The following is a 9,352-nucleotide window of genomic DNA, read 5'->3' as shown; positions in this document are numbered from 1 at the left end:
TGATGAGGAGTAAGAGAGGTCGGACCAATTTGCAGCGTGGTAAGGGTCCATTTTAATTAGACAAACTGAACACTGCAAAAATACAAAATAACAAAGTGAAACAAACAAAACGATCCCGTGTGGTAACAAACACTAATGTAACAGTATAACTTTAGACCATCCCCTCGCCCATACCCGGGTGCGAACCAAAATAATCACCCACAACTCAAAAGTGAAACCAGGCTACCTAAATATGGTTCTCAGGGACAATGATAAACAGCTGCCACTGATTGAGAACCATACCAGGCCAAACACAGAAATCCCAAAACATAGAAAAAGGAACATAGACAACCCACCCAATTCACGCCCTGACCATGCTAAAACAAAGACATGTTAAAAGAACTAAAGTCAGAACGTGACACTGCTGCTATTGGACCAGGTCTCTCTTGGAAAAGAGATGTTATCTCAGTGAGAGAAACCTGTATAAATAAAGGGAAAATTAAAAAATCAATGTGAGTCGTGTAGTGATGACCTCATCACCAGTGTGCTGTATTTCTTTCAATTCCAAAATTGGTCTGGAAATATTTTGTCTGAAAACATCTGATAACCTTACATTTTGTAATGTCCTTTTAAGCAGTATATTGAAAGGATTATAATATGATTATGTAGTGTTTTTATAATTTCTGTTCATTTTAATTTACTGTACCATCTAAAATGCTTTTGTATGTCAATCTACCCCTTTCAGGCTTTCTTGATTGCCTTCACATCAGGTTTCTTACCGCGACTGCTTTACCAGTAAAAGTTTGACAACAATCTGAACTGATTTGTTCATTTCACTCTGGCCTATGCTCCACCCAGCTCCACCAGCCATCCCATGTGCAGGTAATAATGATCATAAATACACACTGGAACACACTATAGTAGATATAGTATAGCTGTTGTATATACTTTAAGGCATAGTTCATTGAAATGTTTAGATATGTGATTCCGTAGCTTGACAGCGGTCTATGGAAAAGGAGTAACTGCAATCCACACTTTAGTTTTGTTAGACTAGCCACTGCCAACAAATGCTAATATTAGGATATTTATACCAAACTCCCTTGTTTAGCATGTTTCACATTTCATCTCAAGTCTTTCCAGTAGAGGGCAGAATTGGTGATGTTGACAATCCTGACCTGTTGTTGACAACCATGAATGTGTTGCCTGTAGATATAAAGCCTTTAGGGACAACAATGGAAATTACACTCTGGTTTACTGGGAACTCCTGGCTGTAAGGTTAGGCTTCATCATCGCTTTCGAGGTATGCAAGGAACTGACTGTCTGTCTCTGTCATTGTTTGCTTTCTACTTGCTCCTCTATTTAACCTGCGCCTTTTGCATTCTCTCCTTATACTGTGCCCTATCCGTCTTTCTATTCATTACTTGTTCTGTCCTACCCCCTTATCTACTACATGTGTATGTTATTTTGTACCTGTGATCATTTGAAGCTTGCTAATCTTTGCCTCCCAGGCTTTCCAATGGTATTTTACTATTTTATATTTTATCACCTTTACTCTATTGATACTACTCTCCTCGGAATCCCTCTTCTTCCACTGAGGTTTCTGTCTAATTTCACCCTGTCTTCTTTTCCATCCCTCTGTCTCACTATCTATTTATCCTTATTTACCTTCCTGTCACCCCCAATGTATGCTCTTTTCCCTCCATCCCTCTCTCCAGCTTGTAGTGTTTTTCTTCCTGCAAGCGATAGACTGGATGGTGCCAGATGTCTCTGGAGCTGAAGATGAAGAGAGAGCGCTACTTGGCTAAGCAGGCCCTGGCTGACAATCAGGATGCCCTTTTGGTGAGTCAGCGTGCCCCGGCCTCCAGCCCAGGTCAGTGGAACATGGCGATGCTCACACACCCTCACCACACACCCACTGCTTTCCTGCAAAGAATCATTGTGGTGGTCAGGTTGTTATTGCAAAACAAAATGTGTTGTCATTTGTCATGACTTACCCTGTTTAAATAACGTTGTGCCTAAGAACAGCCCTAGCCATGGTATATTGGCCATATACCACACCATATACCACACCCCATCGTGACTTATTGCGTATGTATAACACCCTTTTCCTCCTTCGGTTCAGTTGTATCCCTGTTATATTAGTGGTTACTCATTAGCTAGGGCTCCTGTTCATTTGAAACTACACACACATAAAGTGAGTCATTAAGGATTTAAATTGGCACCCTATTCCCTATTTGGTGCACTACCTTTGGAAAGGGTGCCCATAGGGATCCGGTCAAAGTAGTGCACTATATATGGAATAGGGTGCCACTTGGGTCACAGTCAGTATCCCATTGGATCCAGTGTACATTTCCTGGAGTATTAAGGGCGGTGAAACCAGAGAGAGACATGAATTGATTGATTCTAAAGCTGCTGTATAAGTAGTGCAAGCAGTGGTGTTAATAAGTTACATATTACATTATTACAGAAACCGATTTGATCTTCATAAATGAATTCCAGACTTTATATCCTATTATAGACTTCATAGCCCCCTCACACACACACACACACACACACACACACACACACACACACACAAAGACCCCTGAGCCTTAACTCTAACATTGCACTGCTCAAGTCAGCAGCAGCTAGCCTGTTTGCTCTGTGATTCAGACTCAATAAAAACATATGCACAATGTTTAAAGACTGGGCTCACTACAACGGTCATAATATGGTGATAGAAATGCTAAAGTGTTCAAAGCCAGACCCATATAACCTTAACCTAAGTTATTGCATCCATAAGTATTTTCCCATGGCATGTGTAGCCTCTTTCTCTCTCTTCGCATCCCATCAGCACAAGACTGGTGCTTGCTTACCCATTGTTTCTCGTTGTGGTCCTTTAAATGGTGTGGTGGTGGGTGTGCGTCCCCGTGTTCTGACGGTGCCATTGTGGGAGTTTTGTTTCTTGTCGTGAACGTCCTGGATGGGGTGAGTAGAAATTCTCCCTGATGCAGTCTGTTAAGCTTCTAAGTAATATATATACAGTACCAGTCAAAAGTTTGGACACACCGACTCATTCCAGGGTTTTTCTTTATTTTGACTATTTTCTACATTGTAGAATAATAGTGAAAACATCAAAACTATGAAATAGCATATATGGAATCATGTAGTAACCAAAAAAGTGTTAAACAAATTAAAATATATTTTATATTGTTGATTCTTCAAAGTAGCCACCCTTTGCCTTGATGACAGCTTTGCACACTCTTGGCATTCTCTCAACTAGCTTCATAAGGTAGTCACCTGGAATGCATTTCAATTAACAGGTGTGCCTTATTGAAAGTTAATTTGTGGAATTTCTTTCCTCCTTAATGGATTTGAGCCAATCAGTTGTGTTGTGACAAGGTAGGGGGCTATACAGAAGACAGCCCTATTTAGTAAAATACCAAGTTAATATTATGGAAAGAACAGCTCAAATAAGCAAAGAGAAACGACAGTCCATCATTACTTTAAGACATGAAGGTCAGTCAATTTGGAAAGTGCAGTCTCTAAAACCATCAAGCGCTAGAGTTACCTCTGCTGCAGAGGATAAGTTAATAAGAGTTAACTGCACCTCAGATTGCAGCCCAAACAAATTATAGTCCCACTAAGTGCAAACCAGATGAGATGGCGTATCGTTGCAGAATGCTGTGGTAGCCATGCTGGTTAAGTGTGCCTTGAATTCTAAATAAACAGTCTCCTCTGAACAGTTGATGTTGAGATGTGTCTGTTACTTGAACTCTGTGAAGCATTTATTTGGTCAGCAGTTTCTGAGGCTGGTAACTCTTATGAACATATCCTCTGCAGCAGAGGTAACTCTGGGTCTTCCTTTCCTGTGGTGGTTCTCATTGAGAGTCAGTTTCATAATAGAACTTGATGGTTTTTGCAACTGCACTTGAAGAAACGTTCAAAGTTCTTGAAATATTTCAGCATCTTAAAGTAATGATGGACTGTCATTTCTCTTTGCTTATTTGAGCTGTTCTTTCCATAATATGGACTTGGTCTTTTACAAAATAGAGCTATCTTCTGTGTACCACCCCTACCTTGTCACAACACGACTGTTTGGCTCAAACGCATTAAGAAGGAAAGAAATTCCACAAATGAACTTTTATCAAGACACACCTGTTAATTGAAATGCATTCCAGGTGACTACCTCATGAAGCTGGTTGAGAGAATGCCAAGAGTATGCAAAGAATCTCTTGTTGAACAAGAATCGCTTTAAAAATAATCTCTTTGTTTAACACTTTTTTGGTTACTACATGATTCCATATGTGTTATTTCATAGTTTTGATGTCTTCACTATTATTCTACAATGTAGAAAATAGTAAAAATAAAGAAAAACCCTTGAATGAGTAGGTGTGTCCAAACTTTTGACTGGCACTGCATATATAATATTTTAGAGTAAAGTTAATCAATCCATTAAAGATGTCTCGTAAAACGAGTTTAATGCTGTAACTCAGTAACATAACATGATAGGTGCTTGCTCTAAGTGTCCACGGTCTGTCTGTTTGGGTCTACCGTCTGTCTGCTTTTGTGTGCTACGATTTTTCTAACCAAAGCTGTACCCATATTTTCTCTCCCCGTCCAAACTGTACTGTATGTCTCAAAGCAAGCGACGCGTCCTTTGGCAACATGAGTTAGGACTGCAGTGCATAACTTATTTTCCAAAAGAAGCGGAACCGATGGGGAGGTGAAGGGAGGAGAGGTAGAGTGAGATAAAAGAGACTCTTTTGCATTTCAGGTCCCATCAATTAATTTGTTTCCCTGATGGCTCTCTGTCTATCCACTATGGTCAGTTTTTATGTTTGTTTACAGCAGGGGTGGCCAAACGTATCTGCAAAGGACCGGTGTGGTTGCAGGTGTTTGTTCCAGCCAAGTGGTAACACACCTGATTCAAATGATCAATTTGCCATAGTCTTTCATTAAGACTTTGATTAGTTGAATTAGCTGTGTTACTACACAGGCCTTTTGCAGGTAATATTGTGGTTTGCACCTGGTTTACAATATGTGAGAGTTGGTTTGTGTTGTTACGTTTTTGTTGCTTTTCTATGAGCTAATGACTTGATTTCTGTCCTTCAACTATGATGATTTGTGATGTTCTCACTTTGTTAAATGTATTTATTTAATTTTATTTTACCTTTATTTAACCAGGTAGGCAAGTTGAGAACAAGTTCTCATTTACAATTGCGACCTGGCCAAGATAAAGCAAAGCAGTTCGACAGATACAACGACACAGAGTTACACATGGAGTAAAACAAACATACAGTCAATAATACAGTATAAACAAGTCTATATACAATGTGAGCAAATGAGGTGAGAAGGGAGGTAAAGGCAAAAAAGGCCATGGTGGCAAGGTAAATACAATATAGCAAGTAAAACACTGGAATGGTAGTTTTGCAATGGAAGAATGTGCAAAGTACAAATAAAAATAATGGGGTGCAAAGGAGCAAAATAAATAAATAAATTAAATACAGTTGGGAAAGAGGTAGTTGTTTGGGCTAAATTATAGGTGGGCTATGTACAGGTGCAGTAATCTGTGAGCTGCTCTGACAGTTGGTGCTTAAAGCTAGTGAGGGAGATAAGTGTTTCCAGTTTCAGAGATTTTTGTAGTTCGTTCCAGTCATTGGCAGCAGAGAACTGGAAAGAGAGGCGCCCAAAGAAAGAATTGGTTTTGGGGGTGACTAGAGAGAGATACCTGCTGGAGCGTGTGCTACAGGTGGGAGATGCTATGGTGACCAGCGAGCTGAGATAAGGGGGGACTTTACCTAGCAGGGTCTTGTAGATGACATGGAGCCAGTGGGTTTGGCGACGAGTATGAAGCGAGGGCCAGCCAACGAGAGCGTACAGGTCGCAATGGTGGGTAGTATATGGGGCTTTGGTGACAAAACGGATTGCACTGTGATAGACTGCATCCAATTTGTTGAGTAGGGTATTGGAGGCTATTTTGTAAATGACATCGCCAAAGTCGAGGATTGGTAGGATGGTCAGTTTTACAAGGGTATGTTTGGCAGCATGAGTGAAGGATGCTTTGTTGCGAAATAGGAAGCCAATTCTAGATTTAACTTTGGATTGGAGATGTTTGATATGGGTCTGGGAGGAGAGTTTACAGTCTAACCAGACACCTAAGTATTTGTAGTTGTCCACATATTCTAAGTCAGAGCCGTCCAGAGTAGTGATGTTGGACAGGCGGGTAGGTGCAGGTAGGGATCGGTTGAAGAGCATGCATTTAGTTTTACTTGTATTTAAGAGCAATTGGAGGCCACGGAAGGAGAGTTGTATGGCATTGAAGCTTGCCTGGAGGGTTGTTAACACAGTGTCCAAAGAAGGGCCGGAAGTATACAGAATGGTGTCGTCTGCGTAGAGGTGGATCAGAGACTCACCAGCAGCAAGAGCGACCTCTTTGATGTATACAGAGAAGAGAGTCGGTCCAAGAATTGAACCCTGTGGCACCCCCATAGAGACTGCCAGAGGTCCGGACAACAGGCCCTACGATTTGACACACTGAACTCTATCAGAGAAGTAGTTGGTGAACCAGGCGAGGCAATCATTTGAGAAACCAAGGCTGTTGAGTCTGCCGATGAGGATGTGGTGATTGACAGAGTCGAAAGCCTTGGCCAGATCAATGAATACGGCTGCACAGTAATGTTTCTTATCGATGGCAGTTAAGATATCGTTTAGGACCTTGAGCGTGGCTGAGGTGCACCCATGACCAGCTCTGAAACCAGATTGCATAGCAGAGAAGGTATGGTGAGATTCAAAATGGTCGGTAATCTGTTTGTTGACTTGGCTTTCGAAGACCTTAGAAAGGCATGGTAGGATAGATATAGGTCTGTAGCAGTTTGGGTCAAGAGTGTCCCCCCCTTTGAAGAGGGGGATGACCGCAGCTGCTTTCCAATCTTTGGGAATCTCAGACGACACGAAAGAGAGGTTGAACAGGCTAGTAATAGGGGTGGCAACAATTTCGGCAGATAATTTTAGAAAGAAAGGGTCCAGATTGTCTAGCCCGGCTGATTTGTAGGGTCCAGATTTTGCAGCTCTTTCAGAACATCAGCTGAATGGATTTGGGAGAAGGAGAAATGGGGAAGGCTTGGGCGAGTTGCTGTTGGGGGTGCAGTGCTGTTGACAGGGGTAGGAGTAGCCAGGTGGAAAGCATGGCCAGCAGTAGAAAAATGCTTATTGAAATGTTCAATTATGGTGGATTTATCAGTGGTGACAGTGTTTCCTATCTTCAGTGCAGTGGGCAGCTGGGAGGAGGTGTTCTTATTCTCCATGGACTTTACAGTGTCCCAGAACTTTTTTGAGTTAGTGTTGCAAGAAGCAAATTTCTGCTTGAAAAAGCTAGCCTTGGCTTTTCTAACTGCCTGTGTATAATGGTTTCTAGCTTCCCTGAACAGCTGCATATCACGGGGGCTGTTCGATGCTAATGCAGAACGCCATAGGATGTTTTTGTGTTGGTTAAGGGCAGTCAGGTCTGGGGAGAACCAAGGGCTATATCTGTTCCTGGTTCTAAATTTCTTGAATGGGGCATGTTTATTTAAGATGGTTAGGAAGAAAAAAAATATCCAGGCATCCTCTACTGACGGGATGAGGTCAATATCCTTCCAGGATACCCCGGCCAGGTCGATTAGAAAGGCCTGCTCGCTGAAGTGTTTCAGGGAGCGGTTTACAGTGATGAGAGGAGGTCGTTTGACCGCTGACCCGTTACGGATGCAGGCAATGAGGCAGTGATCGCTGAGATCTTGGTTGAAGACAGCAGAGGTGTATTTAGAGGGGAAGTTGGTTAGGATGATATCTATGAGGGTGCCCGTGTTTAAGGCATTGGGGAGGTACCTGGTAGGTTCATTGATAATTTGTGTGAGATTGAGGGCATCAAGTTTAGATTGTAGGATGGCTGGGGTGTTAAGCATGTTCCAGTTTAGGTCGCCTAGCAGCACGAGCTCTGAAGATAGATGGGGGGCAATCAGTTCACATATGGTGTCCAGAGCACAGCTGGGGGCAGAGGGTGGTCTATAGCAGGCGGCAACGGTGAGAGACTTGTTTTTAGAGAAGTGGATTTTTAAAAGTAGAAGTTCAAATTGTTTGGGTACAGACCTGGATAGTAGGACAGAACTCTGCAGGCTATCTTTGTAGTAGATTGCAACACCGCCCCCTTTGGCAGTTCTATCTTGTCTGAAAATGTTGTAGTTTGGAATTAAAATGTCTGAATTTTTGGTGGTCTTCCTAAGCCAGGATTCAGACACAGCTAGAACATCCGGGTTGGCAGAGTGTGCTAAAGCAGTGAATAGAACAAACTTAGGGAGGAGGCTTCTAATGTTAACATGCATGAAACCAAGGCTATTACGGTTACAGAAGTCGTCAAAAGAGAGCGCCTGGGGAATAGGAGTGGAGCTAGGCACTGCAGGGCCTGGATTCACCTCTACATCGCCAGATGAACAGAGTAGTAGTAGAATAAGGGTGCGGCTAAAAGCAATAAGAATTGGTCGTTTAGAACGTCTGGAACAGAGAGTAAAAGGAGGTTTCTGGGGGCGATAAAATAGCATCAAGGTATAATGTACAGACAAAGGTAAGGTAGGATGTGAATACAGTGGAGGTAAACCTAGGTATTGAGTGATGAAGAGAGAGATATTGTCTCTAGAAACATCATTGAAACCAGTAGATGTCATTGCATGTGTGGGTGGTGGAACTAATAGGTTGGATAAGGTATAATGAGCAGGACTAGAGGCTCTACAGTGAAATAAGCCAATAAACACTAACCAGAACAGCAATGGACAAGGCATATTGACATGAAGGAGAGGCATGCTCAGTCGAGTGATCAAAAGGGTCCAGTGAGTGGAGAGGTTGGTTGGGGGTCACGGCGATTTAGACAGCTAGCATAGGAGCAAGCTAGCATAAGATGGAGGTCTGTTATTAGCCAACTCTTGCGTTCCGTCAGTAGATTAGTGGGTTTCCGTGTGGTAGAGGGGATGAATCCAAATCACACAACAACAACAAAAATAAAAACAATAGATATAGTTATAGAGGCCCAAGAAGAAAAATAAATCAATAAATAAAAATAAAATAAAAATTGTCCGATTGTCTATTCAGATAGCAGCCGATAAGATAGCAAACGGCTAGCAGGCCGCAGATGTGCGCCCAGGCAACATTGCGCCGGAGAAGCCAGCCGGACAGTTCCCTCGGGTAGACAACGTCGGCAGTCTAGCCGTGAAGGCCCGGTGGGGCTCCGCGTAGGCAGCAAAACGGGTCCGGATAGATGACTGCAGCCCAGGAGTGATTGATGGAACTCTTCAGCTGGCTAGCTCCGGAACAATTGATGTTAGTTCCGGAATCGACGAAAGCCGATAGTCACACGGATAGCAGC

General features: G+C 42.5%; 1 long non-coding RNA gene across 1 annotated transcript; it reads left to right on the top strand.

Annotated features, from left to right (window-relative positions):
• Positions 1-1,123: 1,123 nt before the first annotated feature.
• On the top strand, positions 1,124-9,052 carry LOC149976927 (uncharacterized). The gene is made up of 2 exons (XR_016487371.1): positions 1,124-1,279; positions 1,695-9,052. It is a non-coding gene; the product is annotated as an uncharacterized LOC149976927 (long non-coding RNA).
• Positions 9,053-9,352: the final 300 nt, after the last annotated feature.

Source organism: Oncorhynchus mykiss, chromosome 16 (genome assembly GCF_057628025.1).
Source record: "Oncorhynchus mykiss isolate SJ-2025 chromosome 16, ASM5762802v1, whole genome shotgun sequence".
NCBI lineage: Eukaryota > Metazoa > Chordata > Actinopteri > Salmoniformes > Salmonidae > Oncorhynchus > Oncorhynchus mykiss.
Note: the sequence above shows the minus strand (reverse complement) of the source record. Positions and strands in the feature narration are given on the sequence as shown.